Genomic DNA, 13,861 nt, shown 5'->3' with positions numbered 1-13,861 from the left:
GCCAGCATATCACCAGAGTTACCGACAAATGTTTCTTTGTTAGCTGTCCTCGGCTTTTGCTAACTTCCATTAGTTGATCAGTTCTTGGCTCTGTTAGCTGTAGAGCCAGTGGCCCTGGAGTTTGTCCGTACCGAGGCCAAACACTGAACAGGGACCAGCAGAGGTCAGTTTACAGAAGGAGGTGATTTACAGCGTCTTTGACCAGGACTGTGACAAAAACAATGGTGGGCAAAAACAACATGTAAAACCAGAATATTACTACATCACATCTTACCCTGTGAGATATGACATGAATTTGGACCGAACCAGAGGTGATTGTGGAGACCAACCAATGCCACTTTGATGAGTTTGACTTAGTTTGTGTCCAGTTGAATGAAGAGTGTTTTGTGAATAAACCTGGCAAATTCAACTCATCTTCGTTCGGTAAAAGAAATAAACTTAAATGCAGAATGTGTCCAGTTGTATTTTGCTATTGAGTAAGAAAAACAGGTATAAGAGTATTTCATGTTCCCGCAGCTAATAGCTGTATATAGCTAATAGAGCTTGTGAAGCATAGCAACCTCACTGCCGGTATGTGTTTCTCGGCTGAAACTACAGGGGCGAATGGACAAAGAGGTATTAGGGGACATTTTCTTGAACATGACCCGGCGTGCAAGACTTTTAGCATCGCAGCTTTTCACGTACCAAAGAAACCTTTTTGGCCCTTTTGAAACTAAAAGTCTTACAAATTGCTCCTTTAATTGTTTAACTGCTGCTCATAAAGCCTACATAAGCGGACTTAAAGTGAAGCGTTCCTGTACACGTGGTGTGTAAGATTGTTGTTACGGTGTGGAAACCTTTTTAGAAGGGAAAACGTAAAGTAACCCCAAAATGTAAATGACCTCAAGACTGACTTAATATAATTAAATATATGAATCATTTAATTATTGTTTTCCCGGTGGAGACACTCAGATATAGTGATGACTATGTGTGTGTGTGTAGGTACGTACGACTCTATCAACATGTATGTACAGTACTTTGTTAAAATCTCTTATGCGTGTCCTAATTCCGATGCAGCGGACACCGTGTAAAATATTCTGTTTTTTTTTTTGTTTTTTTTTAAATGAATGAATGCATTTGACAATTTCTCACCTAAAAGGGCACATGTAAGAAACATATTTGTCATGTAAAGGTCATATAAGAGAGACCTGAGAGCACACAGTGGGTGACATCCGCAGCCTTAAAATAACCTGCAGAAGAACTGAAGTCCAGTGACCTGCAGGCCGGCGGCTTTCCTCTGCTTCTGATTGTGAAAAACACTTCCTACCTACTTCTAAATTTGACTGAAGGGCCTCAGGCCACTTTCACTGCATGCACTTATGAATATTGAGCTGGGCATGAGACCCCCATCCAGTCCCTGTGACATTATCCCCACAAGACTGTCCGGAGAGATAATGGGGGCCATACGCTCTAATGTGCTCTCTATTATTAATAGCTCTCTCTTCTGGATGTGTACCAGACCATTTTTAAGACATTCTGTGTTCAACTGCTACTCAGGGAGCTGTGGCCTGGAATCCACAGACAGTAAAAAAAAAAAAAAAAAAAAAAAAAAGTAAGGCTTTGCTTCGCAGCCTGCAAGTTGCTCCAGAAGGAGATCCGGAACATTCAGTTGCACTTTGGTATAAGTTTTTGATGTGATTTGATGCCAGCCGTCAGCCTGTGAATGGATGAAAAAGACAGGTGGGTGGTATGAATGCAGCGTGTTGGGTTCAAGTGCAGCGATGCTCCATTGGAACATTAGGGTTTATATTTGTTAATCTTGTCCCATGTGTAATATGTGTCACAGGTCTGAATGAGACCAGCTGGCTTTCATCTGATTTACATGCCGTTTAGCTAAATATGATCTGTCGGACTGTTTTCACTGCAAAAGAACGTTTTTTTTTTTTTGTTTTTGCTCTGCTGTTGAACTTGGATTGCTTGTGAAAGAGGTGCGGGTGTGCACTCACCCCGAGAGAAGAAGACTGTGTGGAAATAATAACCCTGAATGTGATCGGCTCAATTAAAAAGATCCGTGATTTAATGACTTTCGGTATAACTTTCTGTGACTGGAACATAAGCAGAAAATAAGTGCTGGTCCTCTCAATGACTGTCTGCAGAGGACTGGAGCTGGAACGTTGCCGGCCACGTATTGACTTTCTATTTTTGGAGCTGCGTGTCTCGTTCTCACTCTCTCAAGACAGCGCACCCGTCAGTGAAAAGCATGAGCTTACAGACTCCAATACAGTGGATGGCGGTTTTTAGTTTGTTGGTAAAACCAACGAAGAAGAGGAGGACTATTTAACGCAATTGGCTGGACTTTAACTCCCTCTGCAGGGAAGACGGCTGGCCTCAAAGAGTGCCAGGCCTTGAAAGGCAGTTTTTGTCGTGGCCAAGCTTTGAAATTACATCATCATGCGATGCACCTGGGACTTTTTCCCAAAAGCTAACATTGTGTAAGACGCGTCCAATAAAATTTGGAGAGTCCAGAAGATTACCAACCGAGAGCACATGCTCTAAGGTACCCCAGCTGGACAGCCACCACCACGGATAGTCTGAGTTTGTGGGAAACACTGGCGTCTGTGTGCTGTACTGGATGTCCCCTGCTGCATGTGTCGCAGGTTTCACATCTCCATCTTGCAGACGGCTTTCACTCTTCAGTGGCAACATCAGAAATCCTCCCTCAGTCCACATCACACACTGATTTATCCACACATCTCATACTGGAACACTGTATGGGCTAGCACCACTAAAAGCATCCTCAACTTTGTTTTCCCTCTGTAGGAATGTGTCACCAAAATGATCTGACAGATTTTCTGGCTCCGCTAATCTGATCCAAACCATTTTCACGTTTGCTCTGTTCTTTCAGTCCCTTCACAACTCACTCTGTCTTGTTTTTTCGAAACGTGTCTCAGGGTTATGATTCCCGGCTCCGTCGTCCCGACACAAGGTCGTTCAGAAGTCTTCACCTCGTTCAGCACAGCCTTTGTCTCGGTTTTCTGTGCCACTCAGAGGAGCTCTTTGTTGAAACTGACTTCAATTCATTCGCGAGGCAAAGCATGCGGTTTTTATTAGTCCAGTTAAGCGGGGCGACATTGTAATCACTCCCTGCCACACTTTTATTCGCTAGTCGTATTTCTCTAACACCGCTGAACATTTAGCCGTGTCATGGTATGTTTGTACCAAACTCTGTCATCAGGAAAGCCGCTCAATGATGGGTTTGTTCTGCTCTTGAGCGTATTTGTCTCTTAACTAATTAATTATGCTCTCTATGAATTCTGTTTCTTTTTACTGACCTATAATGAGTTTCTTTACGTATGTGCAATGAAATGAATAAAAAGACAACCCCCCTGCCTCCCGTTGTGTTTCCAAGTGGTATTATTGGTGCCGGTGTCATGTTGAAGACCACGGGATCATTTTTTCTTTGCATCAGACTGTCAACCGCCAACAACAGGGGACAAAAACACGACTTTATATATTCATATAATGGAGACATGAAAGCAGAGAAACATTTCCAGGCTGCCAGCTGGGGAGATTTCATGCCCAGTGGCAGACAAATTCGTTTACAGGGGCGGATGTAAGGGCTGGTGGTGTAAATACTCCACAGCTATTACATCGCGCAGTCAACATCTACTTCATAATGAAACCGTAACGCAAAAAATACAAAAGTTGTCTATTGCCAGTTTGAAGGCTGGTATTGGAGTCTTGTTCCCACTTGTCAACTTTTCCCTCCAAGCACAACACCTGTGTGGTCCATGGACAAACGCAATCTGACTAAATCAAGCATCGGCGCATTCACATCATGACTTCGCACTGCCCCCGCCTAAAAGCACAATATTCAGTGTAATAGTAAAATAGCAAATAGTGCACGTTAATACAGCCGATGAAGACGTAGTGCGACTGCAGATTTTTTTTTTTCCACTCAAAAATCCACATGCTCAGTCTTGCACAGGTTAAAAATAGCTGACTGAATCGAGTGACGCCGGAGTCGAATCCATCCTGTGACTGTGGTGAAGAGACACATGCTGCTCCATCATTCTCATCACTTGGATTCACTGGGTCTCTGTCTGAATATGGATGTTAGGGGTGAGGACTTTCCTTGTGTGCATGCGATGTCTGTGAGGCAGAGATGGTTGGACCGTTTGGTCCTCCGCCACTTGGCTCGGCCTTTTTTTTTTCTCAGCAGTGCTCCCTGCAGGCTTCCTGTCCTTATCAAGCATCCGCATAGTGCAGGACTCTTGCAGCTGCGTGCCACAGGTTTCGCAGCTGACTTTGAGTTTCGGGCTCGCTCTGAGCAGCATTACTATCCTGACAGCCCGGAGGTTCCCCTGAGCTCCCTGTGCATGCTGGCTTTACTCCCTAACCTTGTCTTTGAGGCCGTCACCAGGTTTGAATGCGTGAAAAGGTCTGAGTGTATCATTTCTGACTGTCACACAGATTCACAGAGGGGGCCCTTAAAAAAAAAAAAAAAAAAAAATCAGAGCTAAACTGTGGAACATTTTCTCTGACAGAAGTAATACCAGATGATTACAGGTTTTCCCTGGCCTACAATTTGGTTAAAACTCAACAAATCTTTTTTGCATAATGAAATGCGAAGCTCTCAAAACTATGAAGGTATTATTGGTGTTTTCCCTCCACAAATACAACACAACACATTCACAAATTCTTAATTACAGGTGCACAAATCCTATTTTACAAGTCACAGACTAAAGAACTGACGCGCTCACATTTTTGCTCCTATTGTTGTAGCATATTTGGTGCAAAATATATTTGTGCAGCTGTATCAAACAATGTGAAGTTGTGTACAAAATCAACTAGCGGCAGTAGGTCAGTCGATAGAGACTTGGCTGGGGGACTGGAGGGTGGACTGGTAGCTGAAGAGGGTTACTGCTGATGTGCCCTTGAGCAAGGCACCAAACTCCCCGGGCGCTTGACGCTGCTCCCAGCTTGCAGCGTGTGTGTATACTTACAATGTGCAGCTAGTGATGGGTTAAATGCAGAGAACTAATTTCAGGTGGTCATGTAAAGATACTTGATATTAAGCGTTTTTTATTCATCATGGATGCATGAAACACTTTAATGTAACATATTTTATTTTAAATGGAGGTTCAAATTATAGCTTACTGTTCTTAATACCTTTATTTTGAATACGCTGTTTCTCCGCATTTACCATAATGCTAAGAATACTTGTACACTTGAAATTTAAGCCCCTCTCCTCTGATTGGCTGTGGGATCAGTCGATCTCAGGTCAGCACACCTGAAATTAGTTCGTCACTAGTCCATCACTAGCTGCACATTGTAAGTATACACACGCACTGCAAGCTAGGAGCAGTGGGCTGCCATGTCAGGTGCTCATGGAGCTCATGGGGGTTTGCCCCATGCAGTAACCCAGGAAGTGAACCGGGCACATCTTCAGCTACCAGTCCACTTTCCATATTGTGGTCTCTGTGGACTTGAACCAGCCACCCTCCCTCCAGTACACAAGCCAAGTCTCTACCGACGCGCATATCTGGATTTGCGATTCTTAGTTGAAGGAAACAGAATCTGTGACTCGAGGGGAAGATTCCAGCAGTTGTACTTATAAGATATTTTCGTGAGAAATTATTTTACATACATTGAACATTTATTGCACGAGTTCACATTCAGATTTGCACATATTCAAAATTTGTCCACAACTTCACATTGTTTGATACAGGTGCACTAATGTGTTTTGCACCAAATATACTACAACAGGAGCAAAAATGTGAGCGTGTAAGATAGGATTTACTGATGCACATACACAATCACTGTACACAACTACATATTCCACTGTTACAGGTGCTCACACCTTTTGCACCAATAATACCGTCATACAAAACACGTTCACTTTCCACCAAACAGGACACGCGATTACCATACTGATGTCTCTCACAGCATCAACTTGAACACTGATGTGGAAAATGTGCCTCCTCCACATAGGACAGAAAGCAGGATTCAATTGGCCCTGGAGCTCTGGAGTGTGAGCCCAGCCTGACCCCAGGGCAGGTGTGCTGCTCCGTATCCACGAGGCACGCTGTCATTGATCGTGCTCCAAACGACGGAATTCGCCGCACCAGTATCATCCCAGTGTTGCATTAACACGGTCATTGTATCGGAATAGGATCCAATGCATGTTTGTTCCAAGCGGTGAAACCCAGCAGCCAGCTTCTTAGAGTTAGACTGCACACGTACAGTTCAGACTGTAACACTGTTACCTCGGGAACTCCACTGGAATGGTTTTGCTCTGTTTCCAAGTCGCCCGTCAACCCCAAGCGGCTTTGTTTTGAGTGAAGCTGCCGGATGGCTGGATTGGCAAGACTGAGGAGTTCCAGCAATAATTACAGAATCACGTGCAACCGGCTGTTAAACGTATGTATTATAAACACAACAACTGTTCCCGACTGAAGAATTTAGAGGAACTGTTTGGATTTGTCTCTTTTTTCTAGATTCAGAGTGCTTAATTCTGCAAAGTAAGCGGATGTTGTGTTGTTGTTTTGGTGTGTGACTTCCTGTCTGCTCTGTGCTGAAATCAGCTGATTTGATGCGTCCTGCTCTGGCATGAGGCAAGAATATAAGCCCTGCGTGTCTGCTGTGGAAGGGTCTGGATGGAGTAGATCCACGCCAGTGGAAGTACGCACATAGATTAGAGTGAAACCTCTACTGCCGTGGTGGATCAGAGACGGAACCGAACACGGATCTGGTGGAATTTAGGGGTTAGAGTAGGGCAGGGATTGTGTTAGAGGAAGTGGAATATATTGTAGACGTCAGTATTCCGACCTCTTCCTCTCTGCACCATTTTTTTTCCCACCTGAGGCCTCTTTTACACTCTGACAGGTGACTGGATTATTTTGCATATTGAGTCTAAACAGGTGAGAAGTGAGTTGGACCGGTTGGTAATCAGCTATGTTGTGTGATACGATATGATTGCAGGATTTGTGGCTTGAAGGCCGTGTGCTAAATGATGTGATTTCTGCCCAGACTCCCAAGTTGTGTGCAGCTTCAAACGGAGAAAAAAAAAGTGGAATGGGTTCCGGATTTTAGAAACGGTTGTCCCGCGATCCGTCAAAGCCCCACAGATGTGACATCATGTGCAAGTGGCGATTCAAAGAGAATCTGAAGAGGCTGTTGCACAAGTGTTCAGCATTACACTGCGTGTACGAAGACCACCGAGCTTTACGTTTCACTCTGGAGGAAAAGCCACTCACTCTGAATGGTAGCCAGTATTTTCCTGGCATTCGTTCCAAGAATTTGGTCTCAGCGGCGCCGAAGAGGCTAGCTTTGTGCCGCTGCGGACGGAAACCGAGCATGGAACGACGAAGACACAAAACTGCTGTGATCACATGTGCATCACACTCGGTGGTTTAACTGCTGAACGTGGGATTATTCGGCTCTCTGGTGAAGCTCGGTTCGGGCACGCCGGGCTCTCAGTAATCTGCACGAGCACAGCAACGGATCAAATCCACACTTTCAAAGCCAACTCGGATCACTCTGACACGGCTCCGGCTACTCGAAGGAGACACGGGGTATCAGATTTCAGCAGAAACTGGCCAGAAAATCTCCACCGGCGTTGCCTTTGGACCTCTGACCTGCTGCAAAATTCATACGTTCAAATGAGCTTTTGTGAATTTCCGCGATTGCTTGAGCGTCTTACCCCGGCCCTTTTTCCTCTGCTTCTCAAGGTCCAGGTCATGTTAGCGCCGACGGAACTCTGCAGCAAAAGGCAATAAATTCATCATTTTGAACCGTATTACAGCTGCTGGACTTCACAGACATCCTTCAGTACTTTGGTATGATCGTGCAAGAGACTGAATTACATTCTGTAGGAATTTAAAAAAAAAGTTGTTGAACATTCATGCTCTGCATTCTCCCTTCACAGAGGCAGGGGTTCATCCGCTCTTAAAAAAAGGAATTTACTCATTAATTTATCATTGATAATCATTTTCGTGAAAGCAGAAGGTAAACCTGGCCTGTAGCGGCAGATGGGTTTGTCACATCGTGCTGGAAAGGCCAGTGTGTTTGAAAAAAAAAAAAAAAAGTTGTATAAGCATTCAGTGTGTCCAGAGAGCGCTGTGATGTCACTGCACGTTTGAAATGGAAGGACTCTGCTGGTGTGGAGTTATAAAGCAGTGAGCTGAGCAGCCCTCTGCAGCCCAGCTCCTCATCTCTGCTGGAGGCGGTGGAGGCTCCAGGATGGGAGGAGGCGGAGGAGGAGGAGGAGGAGGAGGCGGAGGAGGAGAGGGGGAATGTGTGGAATTTAAAAAAAAAAAGAAAAAAGAAAAAAAGATAACTGATCTGGTTCCGCTTCTTCAATTTCAAACCTTTTGTCTCATTTTTTTCCCCCCTACAAACAGAAATGTACTGTACGCCATCAGCAAAATGTGAAAATCCCTTATCGCATATTAACTCTGTTCAGTTGGCCAGGAGGACGCCAGCTATGGTTCTGTGCTCTGTTAGAGAAAACGGAGCTCAAAGGCTGCAGCCATCACTGATTTTCCACCTGTTATTATAATTTTAAACAACTTCACGTGAAATCAGCTGAGCTTCAACTTGAGTTACACGTTTTACAGTGTTTGCAGCGTTACTTAACTTAATGACATGACTCAGAATTTGGGCAATTTGGTCCAATATGATTTGGAAAGTCTATAAGAGTCGCCCGGTTCCATTTTTATCCCGATCCATGTTAGCTTGGCGCTAAACCGGCAAAAATTAAGTAAAGCTTAATTCCTGCTAGCAGAGGAAGACACAGGCTCTGCTACTGTGAATGAATAAGCACACTCTATAAACTGAAGTTGAGTCGGAGGAGCAGCCAGCAGGTGATTACTGATATCAGACTTTAATCTCACTGCTGATGATTTATGCCGCACTCTGCTTTGCGCTCTTTGTTTAAGAGGCTGCTCGCGGATCCGTCCTCCGTCTAAGAGACATGCTGCTTTCTCAGCTGCCTCGTTTTGCCACACATAAATCTGAGGACCGAAGTGTCGTCGCAGACACACACTGTTTTTATGGGCGCGCTGTCTTCGTCCATTATATTAAACTGTATTTCGGGAGGGGCATAATGTTGCCTGACCACTGCCCAGTAAAAGAACGAGAACCACTGTTCATGTTCATTTTTTTGTTGTTGTTGTTTTTTTTTTTTCAAAAATATGTTTGGGACTAAACTGCATCACCTGGGTCCATGTTCATAAAGTGTTTCATAAAGGTGCTCCTCGAAGGTTTGCGCTGTGTGTTTCACACAGCTTAACACTAGAAAAGGGTTATTATTAAAGTTTGTTATTAAAGTCTGGATCCCCTCCCGAGCAATAAATACATATACACATATATATATATATATATATATATATATATATATATATATATATATATATATATATATATATATATATTAAAAAAAAAGGAAGAAACAAACGCGTCTCGCGTTCTTCCACGGAATGTGGAAACCTAACCAAAGAAAACCTTTTGGATTCACAGACTGACGTGTTAAAGTCTCCTGGCCTCTACTGCAGATTGACTTGTTTTCTGTACAACCCAACAGGCTCTTTAATATTTCCTTCCTTTCTTATTCATGCTTCTATATCTATACATTTTTTTTTTTTTTAATATATTGTGTCTTAATTCGGACTCAAACTGCTTTACAGGGGCATAAAATTCCAGGAGCACCAAACAGTTTGGATCTTTATTACATTTCATTCATTACCTTGGCAACCAGTCATCTCGAACACTGTCATCCACGTGGGATAAGAAACATGGACTTTTATGAAAGAAATATGCTGGCTATACTTCTGTCAGTCATCAAATTTCATGAAAAGTATCATGACTTCCTGCATGAAAACAGCTCATAAATATATCGTTTCATGTTTAATCGTGTTGTCTTTTATCGGTTTTGCACAACACCGGAGGTTTTGAGCAGTGGCGGCTCCTTTGTTTTCACAGGAAACTTTGATTTTATTTCAGCAGTCACACAGTTACAACAGAATGCAGTATTGCTGCCACTACATGCAGCGGGGCACAAATTAAATCAAATTTGTGTTAAGATGTAGTTGTGACCGGGGAAGGTTGATGTTAAAATTGGAGCCAACAACGCCACCTAGGATTAGGTTGAGACCTAGGACCTCTTAAAATAACCAAGATTAAAATTTAGACAAAAATATTAAAAAGGTTCTTTTTAATCAGGGGAGAGCAGTGAAAAACTAGTGGTGCTATAAAATAGTGAACACAATCAAATGGAGGAGTAGCAATATCTATTCGAAGAGCGCTTAAAAACAACCAAAAGTTCCTCCCTAAAAAAAAAAAAGGAAAATAAAACAAGAGCACAACAGCTAAAACAGATAAAACAATAAAACGTATAGACTGAAATAATGCGGCAACACAGGGGCAGGAGGTTAAGAGTTCATGTGTCAACTGCCAGCGTCCACTCTCAGTTCTCCTTCCCTCGGCAGAGCCTGTGGAGGAAAAACTCAGGGCCAGTCAAACGTCCTTCTTTACTCCGCCACAGTTCTGTTCACTATTCACCACAACAAACACACCAGTCTTTTGAGGGACTTACGCAGAAGGGAGAAGTGTCACCTTCTCCCACTTGTCGCCGCTAGCAATCGGTGTTTATGTATTCTTCTGTGTGTGGTCCCTGATTTCCTCCAGGCCGATGTCGATGCCGTTCTTATCCTTCCGTGATGCTTTCTCTCTCTCTCTCTCTCTCTCTCTCTCTCTCTCTCTCTCTCTCTCTCTCTTTTTTCTACCCTAGTCCAAACGTTTTGGGCCCCCAGGTGTGACTCCTTAATCTTAAATGCACGAGGCGGAAGTAAAACCAACACTTAAAAACACACAACACATTTCAAAATAAAAGCATGCAAAAGACAGCAAACACTAAAAACACCAATTCAAAGTAAAAGCACGCTTAATAAAATCAAAATCACATTCCGCCTCGTGATGTAGTTCTAGAGTAAACACACACAAGGACTAAACAAAAGCTGCGCCATCTGATGAATAAATAAGACTCAAGAATTAAGTTGTTAAGGATGAGTTCAGGGGTCTCACAGCCTGAGGAGTGAAGCTGCTGTCTACTTGGGTGGTACGGCAGCAGATACTTCTGTATCTGATGTCAGACGGCAGCAGGGTGAACAGACCGTGGCTGGGTGGGTGTTGTCTTTTAGTGTCTTTGGGCTCTGTGCAGACGTCTCACTGATATCACTGTGTACAGTGATGTAGTGATGTCATCACGTGATAAAATCTAGTGCTGCTGTAAGGTTTCAAGTTCGGTGAAAAAGTACAATTTGTTCTACCAACGTCACCTAATTTGGATTGAATGTCCCTCGTTGTGTACAACGAAATGCTCAGGTTAGTTGTTTGAACCTGCAAATCTATTCCAGCTTGATTAAAATGGCCACTTGTGTGCTTGGTTAATTCAAATATTTGTTAATTGATTGAACTGTCTAGGGTAATTGCTTGGACCTGAAAATCTACTGAAGGTTAATTAATCTGGTCGTTTGAACTAAATTCATTAATTTACTGAACCTACACCAGCATTTCTTTGAACTTAAGCATCTATTTCAACACAACTAATGTGGCATGTTGTGTTATCTTTGTACATTTGATTTAAATTCGTACATTTGAATAACTCCAGCTGTTTACACTTCAAAATCTATTTTTTGCAGATTGACTATTTGACCATATCATTCGAAATAATAAAACTGAAAGTGTTACAGCCACTGATAACAATTGATAACTTGTTTCAAAGACAGTGACTAGTTTATTTCCAACCCCTTAAACATGTATTGGTGCACATTTGAAGCCAGTCAAGACTTCACTCAACACTGGAAGTATTAATGTGATAATACTGCAACCTGAGAGAGAGACAGACTACACACGTTCTTACCCGTCACCATAAAACTGAAAATGCCAAAATAGCAAACAGTGAACAGAAACATCGCTGTCTAGCATGATCCTGCACCACTTTGTATCTGGATATAAACAAAAAGAAACAAAATATTAATTTGCATGTTCAATAAAGACCAAGACAGGGTGTGAAGGTTAAAAGGAATTGATTTAGGTGGTGCAGGTGGATGGGTACAGCAGGATGGCTCAAGGCTCAGGCTGGTGGCTCAGCAGATGGAGTAGCTGGGGCTCAAGATATTGGGAGGCTGAGGCTGAGGCTTAGGTGGAGGATCCAGAGAGGGTTCTTGGCTGGTGGCAGAGGTGCAGGAGGCTAGGCAGCAGGGGCAGCCGTGGAGCCGGAGCTTTGGAGTCGCACAGGCTGCGGGGGAATGACGAGGACGAAAAAAAAAAAAAAAATCAGATATCAGTCGTGAGGGGTAAAGCAAAGTTCAGCACAGGCAGAAAGTCACAAAAGGTGGCGCCAGCGATTTTGCCATAAATGCCACAGCGGAGAGTGGAAACTATCAGGCAGCGAGTGGAGAGAGGAGCAGAGTGTTGGACCGATGATTAGATGGGCTGCAGGTGTGTGGGAGGCAGGAGCCACGCCCAGCCTCTGCAGAGCACCTCTGAGACCCAGGAAAATAGGCGAGTTCAAGATCACGCAGCGCTGCCTAAATCGTGATGCATGCTGGTGTAAAATGTGTCCACGATGACCTGCCTGGATGGGAGTGGTGTCTGCTCTGCATTCAATGTCACATGACCTTAAGTTATTGCAGGAGCAAGGTGGCTGCAGAGCAGTTGGAGTTGCTCTCCAGGTACTGCGAGATCCTAGACCCACCTTCATGATGTCAGGACCTGCCCTTGTAGCCCCGCCCCTGCAGTCGCCCGCAGATCTCGCTGATGAAGTCAGTCAGCAGGAGTTCAACTTGAACGCACCTTATACCACACACATGCTGTGTGTCAATTCAGGGTCTGCATCCTTCGAAGGACCCGGACCTTCGAACGGTCTGCAGTTACAGTCTGCTCGCTTAGAAATGTACAACAGAAACAGAAACACGAGAATCAGAAACAGATAAGAGCTTAAAAATCAGAAACAGTTTTAAAACTTGAAATGAGTTAACAGAACACAGTCCCGCTGACCCCTGATCTGCTGTGGGTTGTACACTGACCATGAACCTTACACAAGCCCACTTGAAAAAACATGAACTATCCCTTTATGGTTTACAACGGCACAACAGCTTATATCATCATCCTCTTTACACATACATACAAACACACATGCACTCACATGTATTTGGTCCAATTTGAAAATAAAATCACGAAGGAAATTACTTTTCCGTACAATAAAAATATAGGCGATTAAAAAAACGTTGATAGGTAAATATAATGTTCAGCCTTTTATCAATATAATTTAAACAAAAAACGTTCCTCTTTTATTTTTTTCTTTTTGGCTTGTCATTTTTTCAGGACAGTCACCCAGCTTCATGCTATCAAATGCATGATCACAGTAAGGTATACTGAGGTGTTTTGCTACCAACGTTTTACCCTTTTTAAGGCATTATCCATCAAGTTTGGTCAAAGCCTGCATGTTTGACAGATGTGAAGATGACTGATTTTAGTGCTCTCCGCTGTAGTGCTGGACCAGAAAGACCTTGTTGGTAGGATTCCCTCTATTCCAACAGACAATTTTGAATGCTGAAAGCACACAGGGACTCCTTCAGTTATGCCCGAGGACATCATTGGCTGTGCATTCAATTAAAGAAGATGAATTCTAGGGCCAAAACTATGGATTATTTTCATCATCTGTCTGTCATTTATTTCTTCAGTGATCTGCTTTTTCATTTAGTGCATAAATTACAAATTTCCTGCACTGAAACACAAAGAGAAAAACCGGAGTTCATTAGTTTTATTTGATAAGTGATTTAACCCCTAACCAGCTATTACTGACTTAACACAAACA

The sequence above is a fragment of the Acanthopagrus latus genome, chromosome 19 (assembly GCF_904848185.1).
Source record: "Acanthopagrus latus isolate v.2019 chromosome 19, fAcaLat1.1, whole genome shotgun sequence".
Taxonomy (NCBI): domain Eukaryota; kingdom Metazoa; phylum Chordata; class Actinopteri; order Spariformes; family Sparidae; genus Acanthopagrus; species Acanthopagrus latus.
This window is presented reverse-complemented; position numbering follows the sequence as displayed.